The sequence below is a fragment of the Podarcis melisellensis genome (genome assembly GCF_964234715.1).
Source record: "Podarcis melisellensis genome assembly, chromosome: 3".
Classification (NCBI taxonomy): domain Eukaryota; kingdom Metazoa; phylum Chordata; class Lepidosauria; order Squamata; family Lacertidae; genus Podarcis; species Podarcis melisellensis.
In genome coordinates, this window is record NC_138530.1 from 106,883,717 (window position 1) to 106,895,964 (window position 12,248).

The window sequence follows — 12,248 nt, forward strand, 5'->3', positions numbered from 1 at the left end:
GGCAGAGAAGGAGAAGGCAGAGGATTGGAGTGGGAAGAGCATTCCCTGCTTTCTTTTTCACCAAGGTAGGAGTGAGGAACCTTCATAAGCTTTTCTGCTACGATTTCCACCATTCCATTGACCATTGGCTATGCTGGCTGGATCTGATGGGACTTGGAGGTCAATGACATCTGGAGGGTCATAGATTGTCCCACCCCTTGGTTTAAATGGGCAGAGAGTGTTAGGATCGTCCTACTCACGTGTAGGACCCCTGGCAGAGACACATGCCCGACTGGCATGTTTTCTCCCTCCTGGTTGATCGTTCAGGAGCTTCAAAAGCTTTCTCCAGCCCGAACATCACAGCGACTGAAACCAAGAGACATCAGCACACTTAGGATCCTGCAGAGTATTGGCAGTTTGCGTAACAGAACTCAGTAGCTCAGCATTTTGGCTAATCTACTTTATTTACATATAATAAAATCGGAGCATTCTGACTTAGCTCCTTCCTCTTTCTCATCAGACAGCAAATAGAAAAACAACAACAAAGGACAATAGTCCCACTTTCTGGAACACAGTAACACAAAACATCCTGTCTCCGTCACTTCCCACACTGTGGAATGAAAACATACACTGTCATGTGATAGACAACAATCTCATGACTGCAGACACGGAGCAAGACAGGGACCTTTAAAAAAAGAAGACATGTGTATCTTGAGCAGTGTATATATCCTTACGTACAAAAAAGGCTTGTTGCTAACATCCCCATTTTAGAACCCTCTAGAAAGCAGAGATTCGCAAACAGCATTGTTTCCATTCAGGTGCTCGTCTGCGCCAGGCAGAGGAAGCATAAAAGCCCATCCTCAGAGCTGATATTTCTTTCAGTGTCACGCCGGGTTCGGAAGTCAAAAGGAGACACCTTCCTATTAACGTGCTGTGCTTGTCACTAGGAATCTCTGTTCCATTAGAAACTCGTTAATTGCCGCCTCAATCACCCAAAAAGCACACAGCTGTGTTACTATTAGATGCCTGTGAGTCCTGCTTACCCGCGACGAGGTAGCAGGGTTTAATTGACGATATGTGCTTAGCAAAAGCAATAAAGATGCATAATCAATGGAATGTCAGTGTTTATTAATAGGACTTCTTAAGATGTTTAAGATAAAACCCGGAAGCCTCGTTAAGCAGAAGCTATAGATTGCTACAGAACATGCTTTTGCTTGGGAAAGTCATGTAGAAAAATCTATCTCTGCATGTGCTCCTGGGGAGCTAACTAAGTGAAACACTAGTCTGTAAAAATGGAATGGGGGGGGGGGGACCTCAACACATTACTCCTGCTTTTCAGCGGAGAATAAATAAATTTCAACACGCAGACGTAATTGCCCCACTTTATTAGACTTACTGCCACTTTTTAACATTTGCCAGGCCATAAGTAACATGTGTACCAATTACAGAAATAGCTCAGCATGAATATTTCTATCTTAAGTTCTCCATTCCATAACAGAAGCTTGAGTGTTTATCAGAACAGAGACACAGGTGCTTCTCTTCTAACTTCATTAATCGATACCCATTGCACATGGCTCCTAGTAGAGCGTCATACACAAAACAGGGAAGTCCCTCCCTTCTTCCATCCAGAAGTTGATAACACAGTACAGTAGTCACTTGTGTATGCACTGAAACTGGTAGGGCAGGAGGCAGGGGAGTGCCAGAGCCAATGATGAACATCTGAGATCTATAAGGGCAGTAGTGAGACTAAGTGAAAGGAAGGTGACCAGTGTCACCCCTTTATGTAAAATGCAATCTTAATAATGTTTTTAAAATGCCTTTTTCTTCATCTTGTACAGTGGTACCTTGGCACTCAAACGCCTTGGTACTCAAATGCCTTGGTTCCCAAACACCGAAAACCCGGAAGTAAGTGTTCCAGTTTTCGAACGTTTTTCAGAAGCCGAACGTCTGATGCAGCTGTCAGCTATTGTTTCCGGAGTGCCTGCACCAATCAGAAGCTGTGCCTTCATTTTCAAACATTTTGGAAGTCAAACAGACTTCCGGAATGGATTAAGTTTGGCGCTTTTGTTTTTGCTATTTACGGTATTTTGCATTTTTCTTTTTGAGGCTTTTTCAGTTAATTTGTTTTTGTGACTGTGTGGAACCCAGTTCAGCTATTGATTGATTGATGGTGTGACTGTGGAAATGGATAAAAGCCAAACAATGACTATCATCAGTGCAGGTAAGGAAAAAAATTAATTTTAATTTTTATCATCTACAATGCTGTCTTATTTATTTTATAGTGCAGTGCATTGATTATTGCTTTCATTTTATGGATCAATGGTCTCGTTAGATAGTAAAATTCATATTAAATTGCAATTTTAGGGGTTGTTTTTAAAAGTCTGAAACGGATTAATCTGTGCACCTTGGTTTTGGAACGGACTTCCAGGTTGATTAAGTTTGAGAACCAAGGTAACACTGTACTGTCTTTTATTGCCTAACCACCCCTAACTTAGGGGCTCATTTTCTGTGGCAGCTGCACAAGGCCATTTAGGGGGTGATGTGCAGAAGCAGCAGGAGTGATAGAATGCATATTTCTTCATCTGCCTGCTTCTTTCTTTCTTTCTTTCTTTCTTTCTTTCTTTCTTTCTTTCTTTCTTTCTTTCTTTCTTTCTTCACTTTCCCTCTTATTTCCCATCCCCAACACCTACCAGGAGCAAAACAACTGGTAAGGTGGGTGGGAAGGAGAGTTTGTAATGGAGGAATGATCGATGGCAAGAGAGTGATGGAACTGTAGGTAGAATCATAGTGAGTGACAGGTGGAGAGTCAGCTGAGAAAGATGAAATAGCCACAGTTTTGAGATAAGTTGCATGCTTGGCGCCTTGAACACAGGCACACTCTGTCGGCAAGGAATGCACATTTTAAATACATCGCCACAATTTTGGGGGAGAGCACTAGGCTTCTTTCATTTTTGGCAGGAGAGAGTTGATATTCTCAGCAACCCAGATGAAACAGAAGACTGAAGATGAAACTGAGGAGATTTCACCCCTCCCATATCCAAGAATCTGCTGATGTTCTCTGCTGATTCTCCAGAGAGGAGGGGCGGTTCCTGCTTTCTACTTATTCCGCTCCAGCCTCACATCAAAGTGTCAGAGAGAGAGACTGAGTGTTAGAGAGAGATCGTGTGTATAGATAAGGTTGCTGCTAAGAGCAGCTGCAGACACTCAGTGCAGTTCAGCTTTTTCGTTTAGACCTCATTTAGCTCTGTATATAGCTGTGTATTATAGTTGTAGATAGAATAAAGAAGATATTCTACAGAGCTGCTCTCCGTTTCGTTTATGCTCTGCTATACTCTGCTGTGCGACGACTGTCTTCTTGTTGGAGTGAATCTGGTGCTCACAACTCTAAGCTGTGAGTCCACAGCACTTTGACCGGTTCCTGTGTAGAAGGTGGTCTCTGGAAGTGCTACCCAGCTCGCCTAGCCCAGTCGGGGTTGAAGTGGATGAGTCCAGTTGGTGGCACTGGCTCAAGGGCGATGCTGACAGAAACTCCATGCATAGAGGACTGGAGGGGGGCAAGCTTCTTTCCCCATGCAAACCCAGGTGCCTGCTTTTTGTTTTTTAAGCATTTAAAACCACAGTCGTCACTCGGAGGACTGTGCAATGTGGCTAAGCCTCATCCCTGACAACTGAGAGCAAATGGGAATGTATTATGGCAGGGATATGAATCTCTTCTCTGCTTCCCCCCTAACACATTCATTGTTCTAATAACTGCTCTGTGAAATTGTAAGACTATCACAGGCATCTATTTATTCTTGTGGCATAATGTGTGACAAGCCACAACTCCTCTCCCCTGTGCCTTTTTCTTTGCAATTTTTAAAATACACTACAAGTATTATTTTCAAAAAATCTTTTATGAAAGAAAGTCCCCCTCCCCCATTCCATTCAAGTGTGGGAGTGCTCATCTAACTGTTTGAAGAACGAAGCGGTCAACATGTTCTCAGCTTTCTTTGTCTAGTTCTCCCTTCATGTTCTCAAGAATAAGGACTTTTCTAAAATACACTCTTTGAAGATTCATCCCTGACTGTTGCTGCAGCCAATGTCACCCATGTGTTTGGAAATCTAAAATGAATGTGATGCAGTCTCTACATGGGACTGCCATTGAACAGTGATCAAATACTTCAGCTGGCCCAGGAATGATGGCGTTTGAGTATGTGGACCATACTCTGGTACTTGACTTGTTTCCAGTTCATTTTTGGAATCCCTTGCAGATGACAGCAGTGCCTGGAGACAGACAGAAATATATAACTAAGTTTGTTCTTGGTATGAGATACCTGAAGAAGTGTGCATGCACACGAAAGCTCACATCAAGAACAAATTTATTTGGTCTCTAAAGTGCTACTGGACAATTTTTTATTTTTTATATATATTTCTACTACGTCAGACCAACATGGCTGCCTATCTGAATCTAGAACCATGGAGATAGATGGTCAGGTTGTGTATCCACAGCAGTGAGTAGAGGAGACATGACCACTGGCAGGAGTGCAGAGAGAAGAAATGCCATGGTGCATCAGACTGTAACAGCAAAACCTTCTTCTGCCTCAGCTGCAATAAAGCTTGAATCTCCTATTTTGGTCTCTACGGGCACAGCAGGCACTGTGGCAATCCAACAGTTTGACTTTACACCCGATAGCACACACTTCCATTGTTTCCTGAAAGAGACAGAGGCCAACAACTGAACTGAACAACTAAAAGTGTGGATCTTGAACTTTGAAGCCCAAGATGTTCTGGGACCACAACGACCTAAGGACCATTTCCACAGGTTCCTTTTTGCCACACCCTAAAACCTTGTTAAGGTCCGTATAGTAAAAGCTATGGTTTTCCCAGTAGTGATGTATGGAAGTGAGAGCTGGGCCATAAAGAAGGCTGATCGCCGAAGAATTGAGGCTTTTGAATTATGGTGCTGGAGGAGACTCTTGAGAGTCCCATGGACTGCAAGAAGATCAAACCTCTCCATTCTTAAGGAAATCAGCCCTGAGTGCTCACTGGAAGGACAGATCGTGAAGCTGAGGCTCCAATACTTTGGCCACCTCATGAGAAGAGAAGACTCCCTGGAAAAGACCCTGATGTTGGGAAAGATGGAGGGCACAAGGTGAAGGGGACGACAGAGGACGAGATGGTTGAACAGTGTTCTCGAAGCTACCAGCATGAGTTTGACCAAACCAGGAGGCAGTAGAAGACAGGAGTGCCTGGCGTGCTCTGGTCCATGGGGTCACGAAGAGTCGGACACGACTAAACGACTAAACAACAACAACAACAAAACCTTGTTGTGTTGGCACCTCTACTTTGTACATGGTTTAAATTTTTACCAGATACTGTTAGTTCTCCCTTTACCAAACTACACTTTGAGATGTTTAATCTCTTATTTGGTTCCCTAATGTCTTGGTCTCATCCTGGCATTCTGGAGGAAGGTCGAAGTCTGTTCTAATTTGCTCAGGGTTTGCTTTATGAGTCTCTTTTCTGATCTGTCTTCCTGCCAGCTGTTGAATTGATGGAGCAAGGTGGGGGAGACAGAGAGATCTTTTGACAGCTCATTTATGTTCACTCCTTTGCTCTTCCTCCGAGGCATCAGTTTCTTTTATTTTAATCTTCCTTAAGCCCCATATTTTACTTGAAGCCAGGAGATGGACATGCACACGCTTTATCTCCTGCTCTTATGTTGCAGGATTTAGAATGGAGCTTTAAGTTCTGATAGCCATAAATTACAAAGGAAGAGATCCCCCCAGGATGTGACCAGCACTGCCATTGAAAGTACAGAGAGGTTCTCAAGTTAGAGGTAGAGAATGAAAGTCCTCATGTCTAAGGGAGATTCATGAGAGCTTCCTCCAAGTCTATGAATGTGTAGATGTCTATAGTGCAGATGGGGCCCATGAACTCTGGTGGTTCACTTTCGACCCTGGTTTTAAAAGCCAGAGTTTGAGGGCTAAGGAAATATTCCTATCATAGTCATGTGGGAAGGTAGATTTCCCTAGCTGTCCGTGCTAAGAAGATGGAAAATTAGCTCCCCTCCCTTATGTGAAGAATTGGAGTGTGGTTCTGCTTTGGATTAATGACAGGACATTCCTCAATCTGGTGCCTCTGTGGTGTAGCATCAGGGTTTCTGACAAAGTACAAATTGCCATATATCTCTGGCTCACTAGATCAACCTCGTTTAACAAAAGATTGCAATTAAATACCAGAGTTTTTAGGTAGACGTGGACCATTGAACGCTTTTGCTAACAGATGTATTTGGCAACATTCTTCTAAGCCATTGATGGGGAACCTGTGGCACTTCAGCCACAGTCAGGTGACAACTTCCATCATGCCCAGTCAGAATGGGCAATGGTTAGGGATGACTGGAGGTGTAGACTGGAGGGCCACAGGTCCGCCAACCCTATTCTGTGTCAGTTCTGGAGTTTTAACAAATCACACCTGTCTTAGAAAACAGGAATGTATGTAACCATGCCTTCAGGGCATTGGCAGAATGATTATCAGGCTATAGAAACTCCAATTCCAATTGAACTTTCCAGTGACACACACCATTCAGGGTGTTAAAAAGGAAGCATGGAGAAGGATTGTGATGTTGTCATTTCAGACTATTGTGCCTTTGTGTATGATCAACCGATGCTCTGAAATAGCTTTCTGCCTAATTGTCAAGAGAGATATGAATTTTAGTGGAAGGACGGTTATTATCTTATACAATGACTTTCTCCACTGAAATGAAAGTGAGGTTTGACAATCAGCAATCCAACAGACCAAATTCATATCCTTTGGGCATGCAAGCCATAATGAAATGGTCATCTTAATTTTATGAAGTGTACAAAAAAGAGATTGGTGAGTTCCATCGCCAAATAAAAGTATCAATGTTTTGCTAATCATTTGCATATTGCATATCTTAAGCTCATACTGCTTATCTTCCTCTCTTCAAGGAATGCGACAGTTATACAAGACTGCTGCAGTCCTGATTTATAGTGGGCTCAATTGCCTTTAATTTATTTAAATTAAACAAATTAAATTTAGCAAAAGCTACAACCAAAAAGTGCACATGGAGAACTAGACAGTAATTGGAGAGAAACATTGGACTTTATACATTTTGTTGCATAGTCAAGATTTTTAATAGGGTACTTCATTCCTACTGAATCTGGGCAGATAAAAATTTCAGCTGCTTTTGGCATCTCCTTTGTTGCTGAACAGATTACTTCAAGAGATTCTGTCTCTCTGTGTGCCCCCCATCTGCCCTAGAGGGTTGGTGAAAACCTCAGACCAGGTTTGGGGGCACAGGGTTTATGGGGAGATGAGAGGGAAGGGAAGTCCCATTGTGTAGGTGAAAGTCCTTGTGCTAATGGGATGACTTGGTTGGATATATCCCAAAATATTTGGCATTACATCACCATGCCAGAAAGCTATTTGTGTATATACACGAGCTAGCTGTACTATAAAAAGTGCTACCAAGTCACCCATATTGACATAACCACCAATTCTATATTTCATTTGTTTTTTCCTTTCAAAAGATTGCAAATGGTGGTGGTCCCCATTAAAAGTTTTCTACCCTCCGGGGGAGCTAGAACCTGGCTACAGGTTCTACACTAGGGTCAGAGGTTATTCTAATGTGCAGCTAGACACATTTTGTGACTGGGAACAAAGTTTTGTGAAATCGGATAAAGAGCTAGGACAAAATAAATAAATAAAAAATAAAGATTACTATTAATTCCTTTCAATCTTAATAACTCTTTTTTTTTTACTAACAGTGTATCGAATACTTTTCTCTCTTTCCATTCCTTACAAAACATGACAATTGCATTTCCCAAACCCTCGTTTTCTTTCTTTCTTTCTTGTTTTCCTCTTCCCCTTCACTATGGTACTTTCCCTTCCCTTTTTCTGGTTGCAATGCAGAAAGTTTCAGGTGAAATCATGGGCATTCCAATCTAAAGACTAATGTCACAGGTGATGAGAAAGATTTGCCTAGGTCTCCTGGAGAGCTCCAACCAATCAGAGTAGAGGATGCTGGACTAGATGGGACTGTGGTCTGCCTCAATAGAAGGTAACCATCTTATACTTTAATTTCCCTCAAAGGTAAAGGGACCCCTGACCATTAGGTCCAATCGCGGATGACTCTGGGGTTGCAGCGCTCATCTCGCTTTACTGGCTGAAAGAGCTGGCGTACAGCTTCTGGGTCATGTGGCCAGCATGTCTAAGCCGCTTCTAGCGAACCAGAGCAGCGCATGGAAACGCTTTCGAACTGCTAGGTTGGCAGGAGCAGGGACCGAGCAACGGGAGCTCAACCCGTTGTGGGGATTCAAACAGCCGACCTTCCAATCGGCAAGCCATAGGCTCTGTAGTTTACCCACAGAGCCACCTATGTCCCACTAATTTCCCTTAGTTCAGGAGTGAACAGTCTTTTTAGATTCGTGCACACATCACCTCCTGGCAAATAGAAGGGGAAGAAATGGAGGCAGTGAGAGATTTTACTTTCTTGGGCTCCATGATCACTGCAGATGGCGACAGCAGTAACGAAATTAAAAGACGCCTGCTCCTTGGGAGAAAGGTGATGACAAACCTAGACAGCATCTTGAAAAGCAGAGACATCACCTTGCCAACAAAGGTCCGTATAGTTAAAGCCATGGTTTTCCCAGTAGTGATGTATGGAAGTGAGAGCTGGGCCATAAAGAAGGCTGATCGCCGAAGAATTGAGGCTTTTGAATTATGATGCTGGAAGAGACTCTTGAGAGTCCCATGGACTGCAAGAAGATCAAACCTCTCCGTTCTTAAGGAAATCAGCCCTGAGTGCTCACTGGAAGGACAGATCGTGAAGCTGAGGCTCCAATACTTTGGCCAGCTCATGAGAAGAGAAGACTCCCTGGAAAAGACCCTGATGTTGGGAAAGATGGAGGGCACAAGGAGAAGGGGATGACAGAGGACGAGATGGTTGGACAGTGTTCTCAAAGCTACCAGCATGAGTTTGACCAAACGGCGGGAGGCAGTGGAAGACAGGAGTGCCTGGCGTGCTCTGGTCCATGGGGTCACGAAGAGTCGGACACGACTAAACAACTAAAAAACAACAGCACACATAGAATGACAGAATCATAGAACTGAAGAGTTGGAAGGGACTCTGAGGGTCATACAGTTCAACCGCCTGCAATGCAGGAATCTTTTGCCCAGCATGGATGTTTTTAAGGCTGTTGTGGCCACGCACACACACACATCATTTCTTGCCTCTCCTAGATCACCCTCCCAAGAGACAGAAAGAGGAAAACCATTTATAAAAAACTTTGCTTTCTCAAGGGATTTGCATCCTGGCAAGCACAGAATTGTGTTCAGGGATGGAACTGATTCGAAATAACTTGGGATAGGCTTACTAGCTTTTCAGACACTGCCAAGGGTGCTTTTATATTGGACTAACAATCCAATGACTTGTTGACAACCGTATTTTGAATTTTATTTCAATATGATGATGAGCTACTTTTTTCTGCTTAGAGTATGCTTCTTGTTATTACAGAATATACATTTATCCACCGAAAGTAAACGGTTTTGTTCATTATGCACATTTTTTCTTCATTGTACAATATTTGCATTTTTGAATTCACTGTAATTGCTTCAGTATGTTGCAAGCAAATGCTATTTATAGAATACGGGTGGAAATCAGAGAAAGGATTATAGTTTGAAACACAAATAAATGCATATACTGTGTGCCGTAAATAAATAAAAAAACTTGCACCAGATGGCTGCATATTTGAGGGATGGGGGAATCTAATTTCTCAGCACTAACCAACTGTATTTGCAACCTTAATTCTGTGGAGAATTTGCTTATTAAAATGACTAGATTGCTAGCACCACACCAATTTTATTTTATTTTATTTGGCCATAGTTTTGGTTCATAATATCAGCTTCAATCTTTTACCTGAAAATCTAGTCAAGAGACTCTATCTGATACACACAAAGACAGAATCCGAAAAAAAACTGTGAAATAATACTAAGAGCCGCATGTTTTATTTGATCCACAGCTATAGCTTCCCAGGGTACTTACAGTACAGCCCAAAAGCATTAATAAACAGCGGCACTATTTCTTTTCTGTTGATAGCCACCGTATTGCTTTCAGCAGCCAGCAAAATTAAACCCTCAGAATAATTCTCATGTGCACAGACTGTAAAGTGAATTTAAATTAAAGTAGTACATTACGAGGAGAGAAAGTATCTGGGTAGCATTTGAAAGTCCCTTATTTCCACTAGTGTCATGAGCCGCATCACATTGCATCCTCAGACAAAAGTTTTTCCATTTACACACACGTGTGTGTGTTGGAAGCACAATTCATTCTTACACGCAAAGATTACAAAGATCTTCTTAATAAGCTCCGAGAACAGGCATCCTCCTTTCAACTGCAGAAAAGCCGAGTTGAAGGATAGCAAACCTAGAGGGGATCTATTGCCTATGGACCCATTTCTGATCAATTGCTCCTAGATTTCAAGTTCCATCTTGAAGATGCCTAGGCTTGTCTCATGATGACTCCAGGGTTCCAGCATGGCCCTGGACCCTTCCTTTTTTTATTGTGATTTTATGATTTTCAGTTTCATACATTTCAACAATTTTACAATCGTTTTAACATTTCAAAGCTTGGCTTCCTCCCACCTCTTTCTACAGTTCCTTAAATTTATTTTTAATATTTTCTGCATATCCAAATTAACTTAATTTACTCTATTCATATTTAAAACTGCAGGTTATTACAATAACCCTGCCAATGTTCTTATCTGTTTACAGTTTATTTGTAAATATTCAATGAACCATTTCCATTCTTTTATATACATAAAAAAGTTTGTTACCTTGATTTCTGCATATTCCATAAGTTTATGTATCCATTCTTCTTTCCATTTTTGGGCAAGTAACATTCTTGCTGTTGTAGTCACATACATGAATAAATTTCTATGCGGTTTGGATAGTTGTCCCTATAATTCCCAAAAGGAAAGCTTCTCAGTCTTTTTTACAAACATTATTTTAAATACATTATTCAGTTCATTATATATTATTTCCCAGTAAGCTTTAACCTTACTACAAGACCACCACATATGATAAAAAGAACCTTCGTTCTCTTTACATTTCCAACACTTTATTTGATCTGGAATTATACATTTTTGCCAATTTACTCAGTGTTAGGTACCATTGATATATCATTTCCATATAATTTTCAATTGGACCATAACATGCTGTAAAATTTATATCCATATTCCACAGCCGCACCCATGCTTCCATATCTAATGACCAGTATCTATTACCGAGTGCACCACTGAGGATTTTACTTGCTCATCCCATTCCAAGAACATCTTATACATTTTAGACAACACTTTTACATTACATTCCAACATGGCCCTGGGAAAGGCCTTTTGGGGAAGGAGATGCTAGCCTAACACTTCTTGAGTTGACCTGAGCTTCATAAGCACTGCCAAACAGCTGATGGGCAGGGACTGCGAAGCGCTATGCACAGACCAGCTCAGCGATGGCCAGACTTGGCCCTCCAGCTGTTGTTGGACTACAACTCCCATCATCCCTAGCTAACAGGACCAGTGGTCAAGCATGATGGGAACTGTAGTCCCAAAACAGCTGGAGGGCCAAGTTTGGCCATCACTGCACCAGCTGATCAGCAGTGCCTGCAACTTCCCTTTGGCCCAGCCATGTCTTTACCTGCCGCATTCCTGACATCATACATGACATCAGGTATAGGACAGGTGGATATAGTCTCATGTTGATATATAACTGAATTTGTATGCCAATTGGATATTATTAATTTTTTTTAGTGAGTGGTTTATATTGAGCTTCAAAATTGGGGTTTCCCAAACTTGGGTTTTCATCTGTTTTCGACTACAACTCCCATCATCCCTAGCTTACAGGATCAATAGTCAGGGATGATGGGAATTGTAGTCCAAAACAGCTGGAGACCCAAGTTTGACAAACCCTGTTCTAAATCAGGCTGTGCTGGTCCCATGGGCTAACCTAGAGGCGAGGTCAGAGTCCAGTCCGATGTCGAAGGTGCAGTATGGAGGCAGTCTGAAGAAGTTGAAGCTGGATGCAGGGCAGGTAGTCGGGTGAGGTCAGGAGCGCCAGCAGGACAGCAGGACAGGGTTCAGGCAGGAACTGACAACCAACGAGATTGCTCCAGCAACTTGGGACTGGGGCTAGCTGGCTTTTGTCTGCCCCGAGGCACAGGGTGGCCCTGATCCTCAGGTTACTCACCGCTCCTGGCCTGGAGGCGAGCACTCCTCCTG